At 36.2% G+C, this 19,648-nt stretch overlaps 1 protein-coding gene across 3 annotated transcripts in view; it reads right to left on the bottom strand.

The window, feature by feature from the left end:
* LOC120771936 (RNA-binding protein Nova-1) overlaps positions 1-19,229 on the bottom strand; it is an 88,171-nt gene extending 68,942 nt beyond the window's left edge. Inside the window, exons 1-2 of one of the 3 annotated variants that reach the window (XM_040100328.1) lie at positions 19,013-19,229; positions 17,889-18,446 (exon numbers count right to left, since the gene is read on the bottom strand). The gene's annotated coding sequence lies outside the window, so the exon portion shown is untranslated. Of the gene's footprint in view, positions 1-17,888; positions 18,911-19,012 lie in introns of those variants that run through there. The other 2 variants (XM_040100319.1, XM_040100349.1) reach the window with 2 other exon arrangements.
* Positions 19,230-19,648: the final 419 nt, after the last annotated feature.

The raw sequence follows: 19,648 nt of genomic DNA, 5'->3' as shown, positions 1-19,648 counted from the left end.
CCTACCGCCGCATGCAAACCTTCACACACACACACTCAAAAACATGCATATGTACATAGCTGGCCTCTAATCACGTTCAACTGCAATTTACTATGCTATAAAAGCAAATATAACAACAAACTCATCTATACATAAACCCTTTGTTTGTGCACTTTGTCCGCTCATTTGAAAAATAAAAGAGAAACTACGTCAAATAAATAAGAATCTTAAAGTGAAATAAAGGAGAAAATAAAAGCATAAAAAACAAGTCTCCCTAGTCATTCCCGAAAGTCGTTTAATGACCTTTATGCCGCTGCAACTCAACACGCTTAGGCTCACACAACAGCAACAACTAAGTTACTTTGTTACCGCTATTGTTGTTGTCGCCTGATTTTTCAAAATTTTCTTTATCTGCTGCATCGCCTCGCGCTTGTCAATCGCTTCAGTCACCTAACTGTTGACCAACAATGGGGAATAAATACTTTCAACACATTGACGCAACTTGTTGACAACAGCCTATCTATAACGTAGATGTGCATATGTATGTGTGTGTGCGCACTACTTCCTTGCTTGGGATTATCTATTGTTTTGAGTTTTGACAAATATGCAACAATTCATCAGCGCTTAGAAGTGGCACAGTCGTGCGGAAAGCAGTCGCTGATTAATGCGAAAGATTCATGAAAAACAGTGGATCCTCCATAAAGCACTATTTACACAAGTAAATTAATGTGTGCTTCAATATAAATTTTTCGTAATACAAATATGCGCGTAAATTAATTTTACTCAGGCTTTCCGCTTTATTGGATCAATTGTTTAATATCTATAAATTTACAAAAATAACAATTTATCATTTTATTCTTATTTAGGTGTGTCCGAAGCCACTTGCAATGTTTCGTTGAAGAACAGTTTTGTGGAAACCTGCTGTGAGTTTTAAACCCGCTAGATGTCGCTAGCTACTAAAAATGCTATTTATACGGCATCGCCAAAAAAAAATTAAGTTTTGGAATTTATTTTAAAGAAACCTCATGAACCCCATACATGTAGCCAAAGAAGTTCTACAAAATTATGTTTAATTCATAGCGAATTATTCGAATTATTCAAAAAATGTCTTCAACTCGGCAATGAATGCGATCTTCATTTTGGTTCAAACGAAAAAACTTACACTTACTAACTCACATATGTATGTACGGTTAATAAGAACAAGAAAAAACATTAACTTCGGTAGTACCGAAGCTAGAATACCCTTCACAAATAAAGAAGTTTTTTAAAAGAACTTGATTCGGATCGTTCAGTTTGGACGGCAGATATATACTATAGCCGGGGTGGGGCGGTCGATTGGCCACCAATATCGTGCAATACAACACCGTTAGACTTTTTCCTGTGGAGTAAAGTCTTTAGCCTATGTGGACAATCCAGCTTCGATTCAGGCCTTGGAGCAGAACATCACGAGTGTCATTCGCCAGTTACCTGTCAAAATGCACAAACGAGTCATCGAAAATTAGACTCAACGGATGGATCATCCGTTAAAGAAAAGATACTAAAGAATGGTCTTTCGAATGATAGTAAACATTCAACATTAAATATGAAGTTTCTGTGATTTTTCTTTAAAAAAGTAAGGAACCTCGAAATGGATCATCCTTTATAAAGTAGTGGTCCAATATCCATTAGAAAGGTGAGATTTCAGCAATCATAAAACCGACTCACATAAAAAAATCTGAAATTTTCTCTGGAAATTTTTGATTGAAAATTAGGGTTCTTATTAGGATAATGTAACGACATAAATATTTTAAGAGAAAAAAATATATAAATATAAATATTTTTTTCTTTAAAAAAAATTGAGGTATGTTCACACCAAATTGAGATGGTGAAACATCCCTTCCCATAGTTTTGCGCTCGGTTTAGTTTTAAAGGGGGTAATAATGAATTATTCGAAAAAAAATTGGTTTGAATAATTGTTTTTCTGCTTTTAAAACGGTTAAATGTATTAGAGCTCTTGGTATTCGACTAATCGACTAACCGGATAGTGAATTGTTCGAATAAGAATATTCGGTTTGCAGTATCCGGATAGACGTAAGTCGCCGACTATTTGATTAATCGCGCATCTACTCCTCTCGTTAACCGTTCGTTGTCGACTATTCGATTAAACGCTGATTTTTGACTATCCGTTCGAATAATAAGCGTTCAAATATATACATTTTTTCTATGTAAATAAATTCATAGAAACTTTGCAGTATATACGCACAGAAAGGCATTTTCACAAATTTAAAACTTGCAAAAATCAAAGGCTGCTTGGATTTCAAACAATTTTCTTTTATTCAAATACTGTCAGTAGAACAACTATTCGAATGGTCGCAGTCGAACGCAGTAAAACAACTATTCAAAAGTCGTAACATGGTAATATCAATCCGTTAATATTCATACGAACGGTTACAAACCAGATATTCGAATAATCGGTTATCACTGTTTCTAGTTAAACTTTTTCGATCTAACTTTAAATTTTACACTTAACAAGATGTCTTCACGAAATTTCGCATAGATAATCATCCAAAACGGCACTGTAATCTCTCAGTTCAGAACAGATATCGCTAAAATAGAAACTAATCGAGCAAAACCTCAATGCAGATCTTCATAAAAGATTCTTTTTATTTTTCAAGTGACCTTAGGTTTTTTATATCAGACAATGTAGCTAGAACTCGCAAAAGGTAAATTTGTTTCTGATGCTTAAGGAGTCTTCTCAGACATTTTTATATATAAATTTGTATAATTTGTGTATGTGCCGTCTTCTCAGACATACTTATGAATATGTATAATGTATGTATGCATATTACACGACAACTTTTTTATCACAAAGTCTATCATTCAACTCACTTAATTAAATATTTAAAAATGTTTTTTCTGCGTTCTAATATGTTCAATACCACTATCTTACGCGCCTAACGGAACTCGTTTTTCATATACGTATTCTATAGCTCATACATATGTATGGACGCACATAAGTGCCCATAAATATGTATATTAGTTTTCTAAATCAATTCAGAGAATATGCTAAACCGGCTGGAGATATTTAAGCAGTCACCTGCCTGACCTTCACAACTGGACCTACATCCATACATATGTACGTACCTTCATTCATGCATGCATTTGTTTATATGTATGTATTGTAAGCTTGTAACACACACTGTGTCGCTATAAATACCTATGTGTCTAGGTGGAGCTGAGCCAGTTTTGTGCTAATTAATTTATAAAAAACAAAACTAAAATTAAAATTCAGAACGCAATTCTAGCCTATTTGCGTTTTAAAGTTGCAAAGAAGTGGAATGATTTCATAGACAGCGACATAAGTTTATGGAAATGAAATCGAAAGCTAATTAAGAAAGTGAATTTTTGGGCTATGAGACTATGAGATTTGAAGTACATAAATGGAAATATGAAGATAATAGAACTGAAGCACTCATAAACGCGAATTTTAGGTTAGATTGCTATTTTAAAACTCACAATTTTTTTTTTTAATTTTAGACTTCATACAGTGTCCCCAAAAGTTTGAACTTTCGATAATTTTACTACTTTAAGCAGCTAAAGCGTTAAATACAACGCACTATTTGCCTCAGCGTACTCATTTTGGAAATCCTATATATTTTTTTTTATTCTGCCGTTATATATTATTTGATCAGGTTAACTTATGGAGCGGCGCATTTAATGAAATTGCGACCGGAATGCCTACAAGCCATGAAACAAATGACATGCTTCCCTTGCACCTTTGGGGACCACGCAAAGCGGGCATTAGACGCAAATGGCTTGTGACGCAAAAAGTGTGCGAAAAGTGCCCAATCGTTATTATGCGCAAGTTAACCTCAAAACGAAGTAAGCAATCAGTTTCAGTCACAGGCCACTTCAGCACTCGTTGCCGCCAATCTTGCTCGAGCGTAATAAGCACACTTGCAGGAACTGCCTGCAGGCAAGCAAAAAAAAAATATGAACAACAACAACAAGTAGGACTTGGTAATGAAACCCGACAGTAGCCAGCTGAGTGTTGTTTATATTTTTAGTATATACATATGTAGATACATACATAAATAGGTTATGATGAAGATGCGCCGTAACCTATATACGCTCGTTACAGAGCGCTCTCTGCTTTGAGAGTTGCCACAAGTATGTGACCACGTGTCTGTGGCTGAATACATGCGAAAAGCTTTGTGTGCATGTATTTGGCATTTTCATTTTCATGCGCACTGCTACGAAAAACACAACGCCGAGGAAACGGAAGAGATACCAAAGCGGAAGTTAAAAACGAGCCTGTGGATTTGCATGTGTATATGTACGTACTTGTTTATACACGTATACATGCCTGAATGTGGAGTAACTCATTAAGACTCAATAACGGATGAGCAAATGAGTACGCACATCCTTGAATTACTCAACGCTGCTTTTTGCACATAGTACTCTCTCTTTAAAGAAATATTTTCTTCCGCCTGCAAAGCTTTTTAAGCGCTTTAAGAGCGAGGATTTGAGAGCGTATAATAGCCTCAAATCCACTATTCGCACTCTCTTTCCAAAAGCTTTGACTTTCATCTGCCGAAAATATATCCACGAATTTTCCAATAACCGAAATTTCTTCCGCTTTGTTCTTCTGCTTTTGCTACTGCCTTTGTTTTCGGCTCACGTGAGCGCTTTGATTTCATAATACCCACACTTGGCTCGCGATTTTGCAGCACACGTGTCAGGCCAGTGTACAAGTGATGGAACGTGCAAAAGTCACATGGATCTGTTTCATTACTTAGCGCCGATGGATAATCCTAGTTGTGCTGAGTTGCTTCACATACTAGTAAGCAGCACATATGTGAGTATATATATACCATATGTGTACGAAAAATAAGTAAAATAGGAAAAGCGACGAGCAGCACTGGAAAGTTGCCAGACAGCGAATTCGAAGAGAATTTGAACGCGCGGGCACACTGGCAAGCATTTGGTGGCTTCTCTGTGTTACTTAGCAGCCAAATCGGACGGCTATACACTTCAATTTAATGCTGAAGTGCTAGAGTGCTATATGAGTGGTTATAAATATATATATATATATATATGTACGCGTGTACCAAAGAGTGTTTGATGATGTTATCACACTAAATTTACCACTGCTTTCATAAATATTTGAAAATATTACAATAAAGCCAAATGATTTGTTGTGCCAATATTAAGATGGATCCACTGTTGTAGCGTGTATTTAGGCGTATTTGCTTTTTCATTTTTTGATATACGTTTAACGATTCCACAGTAATTACAGTAAGCACATAAATTGTTAAATCTGGGTACAAAACAAGAAAAAACGTCCACTTTGACTACACCAAGGCTTTAACCTAGCACCTATACATAATCATATACCATATAACTAAATTTAAAAACAAGCGAACGGTGCTAGCATTTTCTAGACACGTTGTTTGGTATACATACTACATGTAAACCACCTTCAAGTCACAGTAATGTTACTTAATACGGAAAAAAATCGTTTATGAAGATCTTTATCTTGATTTTGATCGGTAATTTTATTTTTTTTTTTTTTTTGTAACAATTATCCAGTCTCCGTTAGGGTGATAAGGTTCGGATTAATTGTCATCAAGGTCATCCAGCGATGAACGTGCTGTTCTGATGGTGTCGGAACAAAGGGAGAGGGCTTTCAGATGTGTAGCGTTAGCTGGGCATGTAGAGAGGTGTTTAGAGTCATGCCGGGACTCGTTGCGCTGGACATTTGTATATTTGGTATGTCGGGGTCTATTCTGGTTAAGTAAGAGTTTAATCTGCTATAGTATCCAGAACAAAGCTACGCAAGGTTCACTCTCGATTCCCGCGGCAATTCGAGCTCGTCGTCTGCAATGGGTGGTGGTTTGACGCCAAGTACGTCATTCACTGAGAGGGAGTCGGGGAAGGTGGTTATGGCTCCACTGTGAATGGCGTATTGTCTGCGTATTGTCTTATGTAGTCGACGTAGTTAAGCAAGGACCTCTTCATGTTCCTAGAACGTGGTTCTGTTTCAAGCAAGCGACTGCAAGGATGGTTTTCACGAAAACAATCTAAAGTAAACTGCTTGGAGAGCAGTCCTTTATGTTCCTTAACTGGGAGCATACGGGCCTCACTGTGTAGATGTCAGATAGGAGACATCAGGAGGGCTCCCGTTATTCTGGCATGTCTGAAGCTTCCTCGTCTGCGTTTCACTGCATGCAGACGACCATATTGGTTTGGCGTAGCTAAGAGCTGTAAAACATATCGGCCATCGATCGGTTCGGTTGGTTCGATATGAACAAATTCCTCGGAAAAAGTAACGTAGCTTTGAAAAATAATTCGTGCAACATTTGGTAAAGATATCTGGTCAAGTAAAAGTTTCCCATGCCAAGGCATGGTCATAGTTTCTTGGAAAGAAAAGACATATGCAAAATTGCAGGTCAATATCTCAACAACAGAAAGTTTAGTTCGCGTATCTACGAACGAAGGGACAGATCGTTTATGGCCAAATCAACTCAGTTTGTCATGCTAATATTTTCTTTGAATGGTAGCCGTTGATTCTTGGGTTGTGACTTAATATACCCTGTTCAGGGTGTTAATAAACAAAAAATAAAAGCTTGGAGTCGCACAATGCTCCCAAAAATTATTATTGCAAGCTTTCCAATTGTATAACGATGACAGAGTGTTATCTAATAAAGAGAAACAACCCAGAAACTCTTCGACCAATTTCACAAACACAATAATCTTATCTATCGATTAATGGTTTTCTCTATGGATTCACTAGCTCCTGAAACACGTTAAGATTAAATTAAGTGCCTAAGGTTCAAGACTTTTTTTTATTTTTATAAATAGTCACTAAATTTTAGGGGAACATGATTTGTTTTCCGATTATGAATGGAACAGTCTTTACAAAACCGAGTGGAGAATCTAAGTAAAGGCTTTGTATAATAAATAGTTGAGAAACATTGATGCGATAAGAAGAAGATAGAAGAATAGAAGAATCTAGAAATACTGTATTGAAAATTTGAATGTAAAACATATCGACTTTTTGAAATAAATAACGAAAATTATCGCAAATATAGCAATGATGAGCTTTAAGAACAATCCGAATTGAGGAAAATGCTTTGGATTAAAAAAATCGAAGTGAAGAAAAACCTATAAAAGTATAACTTGACTAGCTTATTATTGAAAAAAGGCGTGTTTTCGGAATAGAAATTACGCTGAAGGAGAATAAATGAAATGTGTTCAATGTGAAGAAAAGTCAAGTTATGCTGCAACCATTATACACCGCACTTATAGCAACACAATACTGCTCGCCGTAACGGAACTTTTGTCACCGGAATAACTTTACCGATTCTGCAATCTCTAATCTCAACACCGTAGTCCACGATACCCAATTGTTTTCTTTTCAGTTGAAACTCTTCTCTTACCACTCCTTTTACTTTTGGCTATTTCTTGAGATGCTGTCAATTTTCTTAAACTTTCCCCTTGTAAGGCCAATAGTGCGCGAGCCAATTTCCCTTGCTTTTCAACGCACGCAGACTTTGCAAATCTGTTATCATAATTCTGCTAATAAGATTGTCAGCGAACACATGTTTCAAAGCAAAAGCAATTACTTCTACACACATACACATGTTTCAAAGCAAAAGCAATTACTTCTACACATACACATACACTCATAAGGCGTAACATGCAGCTAAATGGTGCTCAACTGCAGCGCATAAACCTAATTCCCGTTTATTTCTTCCCTTCGACAAATTAATTACAAACTGCTGCTGACAAAACTGCAAATTACTTAGTCACTTCCACAACAAGGCAAAAACTAAACGCTAAAATGAGAAATGTACGTTAAATGCCAACAACAACAAAAGAGCAGCGCATAACTTTGACGCCAGCAAACCTTTGAAGCCGAGGAAGGAAATTAAAAATGGAAAATCCGTGTCAAGTGAGAGTGCTTATGCCGTGGCATAGAAATATGTGACAAGAGGATATTGAAAAGAACTGTTATGCGGCGTGTATGCAGCATGCACAGCGCACACACACACACACACTCGCACGTTTTGTAGATGGCATAAAACGGCCAGCACCCTCGGCGGCAGTCAGGTGCATGCGGCGGGGTGGAGAATGCACGGCTAAAGACTGGCACTGTGCAACTGTGTAATGCATTGTGGCATGTAAACAAAGTGTACACAAATAGTCGGAGCTGCAGCATGCGGCCTAGAAACCAACAAAGTTGGCTAATTAGGCCAAACTCTCAATCGGTAGACAAGCACAAGCACAAGCGGAGAGGAAGCGCAGAACTCAGCTGAGTTGGAGGTGACGACGAATGCGACGAAGACGTTGCGTTGGTTGTGACGAAATTGAGGGCTGCTTAGGTGCCCACTACGAGCGTTTATACGCACAGACATCAACACATACGCAGACATGTATAAAAATACTCGTGATAAATGAGTCGTAGTGTCGCAGCGGAGCCAAAGTGGAGACAAGTGACATATGCGCAAGTAAACAAGCGTTTACCTTATAGAAAAAACACCTTTAGAAATATTTGTATAAATGTATGTATGTTTGCTGGCGAATAAATCATTTTACTGTAAAATCAGCAGTTGTGTAAAAGTGTCATAGGCAATTTTGTGATCAAAGGGGGGCGCTCCTTGTGCGACTTCGCTTCGATTCCTTTAATACATACTAAGGGTAAGCCATAAGCGTGCTATTGAACATTTTTGTTGCATTTTTTTGTTATAAAATATAAAAATTACATATTTTACAAATTATTTCATCAATCTCCCTGTCTTTAAATTATTATAATATGTTGCATACCGTTCATTTGGATACCCACAATTCAGAAAAAAAGCACGAATAAAACTATGTATGATAAAATATATATTTTTTAAAGTGGTTACATGGGTTTACGGGTTTCAAAAAATCGAATTTCTTTATTGTCTTATTAAATTTTACAACACCTCCAAAATATTATTCTAAATTTTCAAGTTGATCCGAGTAATAGTTTCGGAAATACAGCCTTGAGAACTTGTGCGCTCGAGACTAACATGGCTTAGTGCGCCGTCTTTAAAGCTGTGTTTTTGAAGTCGGCTGGCAAGATTTCTCGAGAATTGCTCAACCGATCTTCATGAAATTTTACACAAAACTTTAAGATACAATGCTTAAAAACTTGGATTTTTTTTCGATTTCAACTTTTGGAAAAAAAATATTGTCGCGAAATTTTCACTGAAATTTAAATTTTTTTGTAAAAATGTCTGCCAAAAATTCAATATTCAGTTTTTTCTTATTCCAAGTTCTAAGTTAAGATTTTAACTAAAACACGTATTTCTGCCAACGCAAGCGCATATTTTTTCCGGGTCACCGGAAATGCGTCGCAATGGCCAAGTTTCAAATATTTTTTTCAAAAATTTTAAGAATTTGTTAATAGTGTAGGTTTGTAGCAATGAAAAATTCTAATAAAATATTAAATTTTTTATATGAGAAAAAAATTGTTGAAAATATGCTGTTTATGCTTGAGGAAACCCATGTAACCCCTTAAAATTAGAATCATATTTCACATGGAAATCCTAGTAAGCTTGAAAATATATAACCGATATTGGTGATATATTTTTATTTTCGTTGCATACTTTGAAAATTTTAATCCCTACCAAACTTTTAGTAACAAACTTTTGCATGAGTTGATAAGAAATCAACTACCCTTTACGGAAAACTACACCATTCACCCACTAAGTCGCATATATGGACTCTTCCGAGGTCGCATGTACATATACATATATACAACTGCAGTTTTTTATTGAAGCTCTTCCGAGGTCGCACAGCACAAAGGCAGCCAATCAAAGCTGCGCAAAAGAAGCAAAAGCGAACTGCAACTGGAGCACCAACTTCTGGCAGCGCGCGACCACGCATTTCCACTCGGCTTGTCGCAGAAAAACGAGTTGCGTGCAATTTCGCTTCACTTGTTGTTGTTGATGTTGTTGGTGTTGGCTTTTGAGCGCTTAGCCGCTCACCGAATGCTGCATTGCGTTGGCGTTTGCACTTAATATAGACTTTACTGCCATTACGTATGCATACATATATACGCACACAAATGCATTTACAAAATACTTATGTGTGCGTGTAAGCTCTTTAGTGCACATTGTTGCAATTGAAGTTTATTTATTTACATTCTTTTTTTGCGCACTTTAGCAGCTACGGGCACAATCATTGAAGCGGCAAAGCCCCAACAGCAGCAAATCTACATATATCAATGGACAAGTGACCCAATTCGGGGGCTATGTCGAGGCAAAGTGTTTGCAATTGGCATTCCGCACAAGGTGGTTCGCGGTTGGCAATTGTGTCGCGTCGCTTGTCTGTCTGCGCGCTAGCACAATTCAGAGAGAGTGAAACGGTGAGGGCCAATGCGAAGAGCGGGAGTGGAGAGTGGATAGTGGTCATAGTGCAAGTGCTACCCTGTAGGTAAAATAGGTAAAACGAAAGAGGGCTAAAGGGGTAAAAATTAAAGCTTTCTTTATATTATTATAATTAAAATCATAAAAAAATTAAAAGAAAATTTTAAATTGAGTGAAAAGCAGTTATATGGATCTCAATCTCAGCGCTCAATAAGGAATACAAATTGCCCGCTTTGAGTCATCTATGTGAAGCGATTCGTTGAAAGTGACCGGATTTCTGGAGAGGAAATGATTTCGAAACTTCGAGACCGCTTCGTGGAACGCACCATGAGAACATTAAAGCCGGTAAAAGGCATACGCTGTAGGCACTGACCATCCCGGTCGACGCTTAAGTATGGATTAAGTTTTACCAGGCTTGTATAGGCTCAAAAAGAGCCTAAGGCGAAAAGAAAGAATTTTATTAAAATTCGTGATAAGTTTGTTGTCAGTCCAGGTCAAAGTCCATTTTTTTTAAACCTGAAAAGTTATTGATATACAAAAATTCACAGATCTCCGTCATAATCATAAAATATTACAGCTTCCGTGTTGACATCTTCGAAGTTCGCTGTTCTATATTTCTTCTTTAAGAAATAACAAATGACTATAACCTCAAACGTCTTTTTTTCAGAGGCTTCGTTGCAACCGAAATCCTTTCAGCTCATAATTTTCTCAGCCCGCATGTGATGGCATCTCTTGACATTTATTGCTGCTGCGAGTTTAGCACGCGCGCATATAGTTCCCACAGCAGCTGCAACAACATCAACAACATTGACAGCGTTGCACATAAAGCCACCGCAGCAACAGCAACCAACGAAACCAAATGACAGCGTTGGGTTTACTCGCTGTCACGCAACGTCATCAATATATTATGCAACACATTGCAACGCACGGCACAAATGCAACGACAACAACAATAAATACACAGGCGTTCGCACATGCAGTGCAACAGCATGTTGTGTAGCATTTAAAAGCGCTGCTGCAACGCGCACAACAACAACAACAAGGCAACGCAGCGCTCGAAGCACTTGAAGCGCCCAACAATGCCGCTCAAAAGCAAGCAACAACACCAAAACACTCACACTCACAAACATACATATACATAAATGCATAAACTTGGTCAAGTGGAGAACCTTGTGACATTATTTCATTTCTCGCGCCCCCTGTGCCTCCCCTGGTACATAGCCCTTCACAACGCCTGCATTTTCTATAATTGTAACGGTGCTTTTTTATTTTTATCACCATTCGCTTGATGGCACCCTTTGCTTTTTCTTCCCATCCTTCATTTGGCTTCTCTACTTGACCACTGCAATTCATCTGCTCGATTTGCATAGAAAAAGAAATGTTAAAATTAAATGCAAAAGCAAAACAGAAAAACAAAAGCACAATACGAAAAATAAAAATCGCTGAAGCATGCAAATTGTTGGCATTGCATTTACTGCAAACGTTCACATTTTTAATCCCTCAGTCCCCCCTCTTCCTCTTGCCGGCAAACCTACATCTAACTAGCGCACACACTGCTCAAGACCTGCGAAATTCTTTTACCCAATTTTTAATTTTATTAGATTTGGTATAGAACATATGTACATACATACATATATACAGTCGAACGCAAAATTAGACATATTCGCACTTATTATTTGAAAAGTTGTTGACATTTCTAAAGAAAATAATTTCGTTAAGTGAAAATTCAAACAATGTCGTTATTTCGCGTAAAATTTATTAGATTGTGATTGGTTAAAAACCATCACAGCAAATTAATCGGCCGCTAAATCTTCTTCTTCTTTATAGGCGTATTCACCGCTTACGCGATTATAGCCGAGTTTACAACAGCGCGCAAGTCGTTCTTCCTTTCCGCAATATCTCATCATCAAGCCAGCAGTCATAACTTAGAGTCTTAGATAATTTCATCTAACTTATAACCAGCATTAACGCCAACAATAACGTCAGCATCGAAATCCAATTAAGAAGTAAAGTTCTCTCTCGACGAACAAAGACCAAATTCTACAAGTCACTCATCATCCCCGTCCTGCTTTATAGTGCAGAGGCATGGACGATGACAACATCTGATGATGGAGCGTTACGAGTTTTCGAAAGAAAGGTTCTGCGAAATATGTATAGTCTTTTGCGGGTTGGCCACGGCGAATATCGAATTCGATGGAACGATGAGCTGTATGAGATGTACGACGACACTGACATAGTTCAGCTAATTCGCTGAGACAGCGGCTACGCTGGCTACGTCATTCCTTCCGCAACTTGTTGTCAACATAATCGGCCTACTGAGCGTACTATTCGCAATACCCTCACCCATTTTGAGATCCAGCATTCATCATTGGATAATATTCGACCGAATAGACCACGTCAAGCACGCAGTGAAGAAAATATTGCACCCGTAGCTTAGAGTGTACACAAAGACCGCGGAGAGTCGATTCGGGGCCGTTCGCAGCTCCTCGGACTGACGTATGGAATGACTGGCGCATTTTACGTCAAGATCTTAAATTGAAAGCGAAGAAAATAAAGCTTGTGCAAAAACTGAATTCGCTCGACCATCCCAGGCGACTTCGCTTCGCTCTATTGACTCTTGAAAAGTTCCAAGAAGATCCGACGTCTTCGAGCCAAATTTTGTTCAGCGATGACACTTATTTCTGGCTCAATAGATATGTACACAAGCAAAATTGTCACATTTGGGACAAAGAACAACCTAAAGAGATTCAAGAGCTGCCATTCCATTCAGAAAAAAAAAACGGCGAGTTGTGGTTTTTCAAAAATAATGTCGGTGAGAACGTAATCGTCAATGGCGACCGTATTCGTGTATTCCTGAAATTGTAGCTCGTGAACTCGGGAGCATTTGGTTTCAACAAAATGTCCATATCCTTTTATTGAAAGAGCACCGTTAGACTTTTTCCTGTGGGAATATGAAAAATTAAAGCCTATGCGAACAATCCCACTTCTGTACAGGCCTTGGAGAAAACATACTGCGTGTCGCACGGCAGTTACCAGTCGAAATGCTCAAACGAGTCATCGAAAATTGGGTGGACCATCTGAGACGCGGCCAACATTTAAAAGAGATAATCTTTCAAAAATAAAAACCAAAGAGTGTTCTTTTGAATGATAATAAACATTCCCCGTTAAATTTGAAGTTTCTGTATTTTTTCTTCAAAAAGAAAGTAGGAAACCTCGAAATAGATCGTGGATTATAATTTATAACATTTCCTTTTGGATGTTATAGATCAATGCATTATAAATCAATCAAATTTCAAAGCAAAACTATTAAAAACCAATCCTTATAAACAATAATAAAACTGTGTTTCTAGATGCGATTATCAAAAACTTCTTATGGTCCAAAAATATTCTTTCGTACAGCTGTAATAACATATATATATTGTACAAATTTGTTGTACAAAAATATTTTTTGTCGTAAATGGTTAAGCTTAAATGCAGCCAATTAGGCAATACAATTTTTGTCAACTATGAATTCCTAATTTACCAAAGTGCATAACAGCTAAATTACCGCAAACAAATTTCAAAACCGCCGCTGTTGTCTTACAATCGAAGATATTTCGTGTTAAGCACTTTTCAAATTAAAGAAAGCCAATAAAGCACAAAGTTAAGGTCATCTTGAGTTAGTGCGACACCATTAACTGGGTCATGGCCAACATTATTGCATTTATTTATTCTTATTTTTATTTTCATTTACTTGCATTTATTTTTTCAATTCCAAGGGAATCATATGAAAAGTGCACGAGTCAACGCAAAAGCATGGCAAATAATTAAAAGTTTGCTGTATGCCCGCGAGCATGAAAACGCATACGACTACGCTGTGTGCATACAAAGCAACAACAATGCATGCCAATAAAGCAAGGCGAAACTATTTTACAATGTAATCAGCTAAGTTGAAGCAACAAAACGCCAGCGAATGCTAAAAACAAAACGCCGGGCAACAACAAGTTTGCGGGCTTCTAGCTTGTAGCTGCATAAAAACGCAGTCAGTGCGCAGTTATTGATACTCGCTGTGGCGTACATGTGTGCGTGTGTGTGTGTGTGTGCGTATGATAGCATGCAAGCAAATGCACTTGTTATCTGCTAAAGTTTGAAATTCATCTGCGAAAGTAGACAATAGTACCGCAAAGTCGGCGAAAATATTCGCTAACGCTTTGTACTGTACAAGTTTTGTTGTTTTTGTGCTTTACAAATTTCTTTACACACGTATGAATATCCCACAGCTACACCGCAAGTGCACGGAATTCCGCGAGCAATCGGAAAGAGTTGATTGTGCAATAGGTACATACATATACTTATATACTTATTATTCATATATATATATATATGTATATACATAAATATGTGTATATGTAAGCACATGTGTGCGCATTTGTAACTAAAATGGCATTGCACGCAAATTAGCTTTGCACAGCTAGCTCGCAGCGGGTCTCCAATAGAACAACTTGTAAACTTGGCGAACAGCAGGCAGCGGGTTGGAGTGCACCCACACGGACAGGCCTTAAAAAGGGATTAGAATATACTAAGTATAAAGATGTTTGTGCGGGTACTAAATAGAATACTAGCTAAGTCAAGACTTGTATAATACCTACAGCAGCGCGAATACACGAACACTTTCATATATGTACATATGTATGTTCCAATGCATGCCAGCAGGAATGTTTTAGCCTTCGAAAACTTATTTAAAATCAAAAAAATATTTCTAAAACACCATCGAAGACAAGCGTTCTTAATAAAACTGTGAAAGAATAACTCGCTAAAAATAGCAGTGTGTCAACAATGGTTCGCTCGCTTCCGTTCAGGAAATTTCGAAATTTCGACTTACACTGATCAAAGTTTTACACTGATGGAATAATGTCTCTCTTTAATATATATAGTATATAGAAAAAAATAAGTTGAAGTTTGATTAAAAATACGAAAACACTTTTCGACTGCCCAATATGTAGAGAATAGAGTTTATGCCACTTTAACGGGCTAACATCCCACTATTGTATATTGAATTCAGCTATCTAAACCTATTGAAGTGACGAATCGAACACGATTAGACGCGCAAACTTAAACTCTCTCTCTCTCTTAAGCTTAATTTTCGGCATTAATGTTCTTTGAGAGCGTGGAAAGCGGACAACTTATCACTGCCTTAGAAAGCTGGCGTTATTTTCAATATTTATTTTATTATTATATTTGAATGGGCAATTAAGAAGTAAACAATTTACTAAAACTAAAAATCTTGGTTCGAGTAGTTTTTTGTTGCAAAACCCTTCCATTTTTTATTAATTTTATCTCCCAAACGAGATCCATATATGTTTAATTTTGGTCTGACGTTTTTAAACATTTCTCTGTCAGTTAATTTTATCCAGAAATCTAAAAGGAATTCGTGTAGTAGAGTTAACTATTATAACGATTGCCTCCATTTTACAATAAAGCTATTTTTCTGTAGGATTATATGAAAAGCATATACCTATTATATAGATATGTGTACAATATATATGTATATACATATACCTATTACATATATTTATATATATGCACATAATATATAAATGTTGCTTTGTAAACACAAAGTCATTAGAACTAATAGCTGCTATTGAGCTACTCCTAACTACTGCACCTACTATATTGATAGCCTACCTTTTTTACAAACGCGAGTAGATATCTATATATATACATATGTATGTACATAAATACATTAGCGCGTAGATATGTATACTCGCACTCGTGCACATACATACATATGTAAGGCCAAGTACACTTCATGCAAGTGGGTTGGCTAATGAAGATTCAGAATCATGTAACGAGTCACGCGTTTTCCAGCACAAGTACTTGTTAACAAGTAAATAATTTTGTACATATTTAAGTAAGCTACGTAAATATCTTTGATACATAAGTAGGTGTGCGCTTTGCCTTTATATGAATATGTTTTTTATATATCTACATACAGAAATGAAGAACTACTTTTTATAGTCCAACACCACTAATATACACTTGTATATAAATCGCATTTAACCCCCGCCATTTGAAGTTCACCTATCTGTATTTTGTTGCTATAGGATGATTATATAAATATATGGCTATCGCTACTTCTTTGAATAGATTGAAGTTTGCGTGTTTCATTGGAATTTTTAGAGAAATTATCATCTTCATCAAGTCTTCATTGTTTGATTTTTTCTTTGTAAATACTCATATACAAGTAAATTCAAATTTTTATATATCGTCATCCAAAATGCAAAACAACGTATCATTAAAAAAAGGAAATTGTGTATTTTATTCACCTTCGATTCACTACATGATACTATATATAACCAATGCATGTATGTATATTCAATATATAACCAATATATATCCAATTTATAACCAATACCCAAATTTTGTTTCAAAATGAGTGGTTTCCATTATATCGTTTTTTCTTCGCCTATAATTTTATTAATTAATTATTTTGCATTTTAAGTGACAATATGTATAATCAAATAATTTTTAGTCAAGTGACGATTTTAGTGAAGTCTTTGCAGCAGAAACTTAGCAATATTTTGCAACATAAACCATCAAATATTCAAATGTGCCTAATTGTAGGCAACGTTTTTTGTTTTTGATTGCTGGCAAAAAATATTGCCTACATTTCGGGTGACATTTTTTATAAAAGTTGAAATTTTCCCTTGTTGGAAGTGGAAAATTGCAGTAGAATTGACTAAAGAAGTTCACACAAATTTTCTATGAATTTGATTTCAAAAGCTCTATATCGTCAAAATATCGTAACATTACTTTTTTAAGTTTACAGGCGAAGGAAAAGAAACCACTAATATTGCAACAAAATTTGAGTTTTGGTTATAAAATGGTTATATATTTTTATTATATTTTAATTATTTTTTATTACAACTTTTTAATTTTTTTTTTTGATAAAACGTTGTTTTCATTTTAGGTGACGATATGGTCATTTGAATTATGTATATACATTTTGAAGTCAAAAATAAAATGTCAAATAAAGAACAACTCTTTGCCCTATTTGCTACCATCAGTCACAAGAAACTTTTCACATAAGAACTAGGCATGAAATCAGCTCAATTTGTTATGAGTTTATGCAAATTTATTAGACGAGGCGCGAAAATCTGTCATCAGACAGTCACAGATACATATGTACATATATAAATTGTATACATATATACCACACTTTGTCCATTTTGCCTTCAAACTATTCAATTAAGCAACAAATTTCTATTCATATCAATTTAAGCTATTTCGCTCAGAGTTTACATGAGCACATATATACATATACACATGTATGTATGTAAATATGTGTATAGGAGTATATAGAGAATCAGCAGTTGCCTACTCGTCGCTGCATAATGAATTTAAATTAACTATAATAAAAATGCATATACATACAAACTTATAAAATACAAGTGCACAAATACATACAACACATACACCAACACACAAATGCATATGCATATGCGCATGTGTATGTATGCAAATGTTTATACAATATATAAATATATTCACCTTTGCTGTTAATGTCTTTAAGACTTCTATATATAAAACGTTGTACGTATATATAGAATTGAAGGCATTTGTATACGAATATGTAATCGTGAATTGACTATTTCGCTTGCCGTTACACACACATACTTATTTACAAACGTGCATATAAATCTTGCTTTTTCCTCTATTTATTTATTTGTTGTTCTAGCTGCGCTTTTTGTAGAAATCTATTGTTGATGTTCTTGTTGTTGTTGTTTGGTTGGTGTTTTTGCTGTGGTTTAGAGAAACATTTTTTTTTCGTACGGATGATTCAAAAAATGGCTTTTATTTCTTATTGTTGTTATTGTTGCCGCTGTTATGTCAGTTGATAGTGGTTGACTAATAAACTTGTTATTTCCGTTTGTATTTTTTTTTTCAAATTTTTCTAGTTTTAAAATATTGTAATTCGTTGCAATTGATTGGCTGTGTGTTGCTGCTGCTGCTGATTTCTAGTATTTATTTATAAGCTTTGCTATTGTTGTTGCAATTACACTGACTTCAAGCTATGACATTGAGCTTTCATTTAAAGTTGTCGCAAACCTTTATTCAATTATGTAGAAAACAAAGAAATAAGTATTTATATTTTTAAAACACATATGTAGAGATTTTTTTTGCTTTTGTTGCTTTAACTATTTTAGAGCACTTTCTTCGGTATATAGCACGCGCGCTCGGCCGAAAAATATCCTTAAACTTTATGTGTGTTTGAGTTTAATGCTGCAAGCAGTGTCACGTGACAACTAAACTTGAAATCGCTACACACTTTTTCCTTGCGTAATGTAAACAAATTTCACCCTTACAAATTCAATATATTTTTTCTTTTTTCATAAATTATTTGCTAATTATTTCTGCAGGCTTTTCGTTAGTTTTTTTTTTATTTTGCTGTAGCTCTTTGCCTAAAATTCAGGGGCTCGCCAAATACCCGCACACAAACAGCAACCTACAATCGGTTTCACTTTCGTTAACGAATTTTGTTTTACCGTTACGTAGCGCAAATATTATATAGCCTACTATTTTATTATATATATTTATTTTATTTCGTTTATTAATTTTGGCTCAAAATTTTTCTGTTTTTTATTAGTAATTTCTTATTAAAACTGATTCTTCACATTTGTTATAGCATTAGAATTTCACCAGTGCTGTCGCCGTTATCACCGTCGTTTGTCGCTCGTGGCTGTCACCGTTATGCCCGTTTCTATGCTCCGTACGGTTTTCATAGCGCGTCTACCAGCCGTTTTTCCTTTCGTTTAACGAGAATTCATCTTCGTATTTGCACTAACATACAAACATACATATACACACATAACAACCAGCATTGATTTTATTTTTGCAGCGTTACGAAAAGTCGCTCGTGTGCCAAAGCAACGCGCTGCGATGGACAGCACACCAACACGGTCGATCGAGTTTCCTAGGTGCCATATTCATACACCACCTCACACACACGCACACACACACAGAGGTGTGCAGAAGAAACCAAAAAACTGACTATGTACATGATTATATACATACATACGTATATATGCACATAAAGCTATTATTTACAAGCGTTTAGTTGTATCCACTTGTGCTCATGCACACCCACCTGCCCACACCTACACCTTCACCTAACACACATTTCTCCCTCAGCGCCGCGCTTTTTCACCTTTTTCCTTCGCACGTTTTTCACATTTTCGCTTACTAATCTCGAAAAAATAAATAAAAGCGCTTTATCCCTTGCAGAACGGCCCAGCAGCGCTTGTAAATTA

This window comes from Bactrocera tryoni, chromosome 1 (assembly GCF_016617805.1).
Source record: "Bactrocera tryoni isolate S06 chromosome 1, CSIRO_BtryS06_freeze2, whole genome shotgun sequence".
Classification (NCBI taxonomy): Eukaryota; Metazoa; Arthropoda; class Insecta; order Diptera; family Tephritidae; genus Bactrocera; species Bactrocera tryoni.
This window is presented reverse-complemented; position numbering and strand designations above follow the sequence as displayed.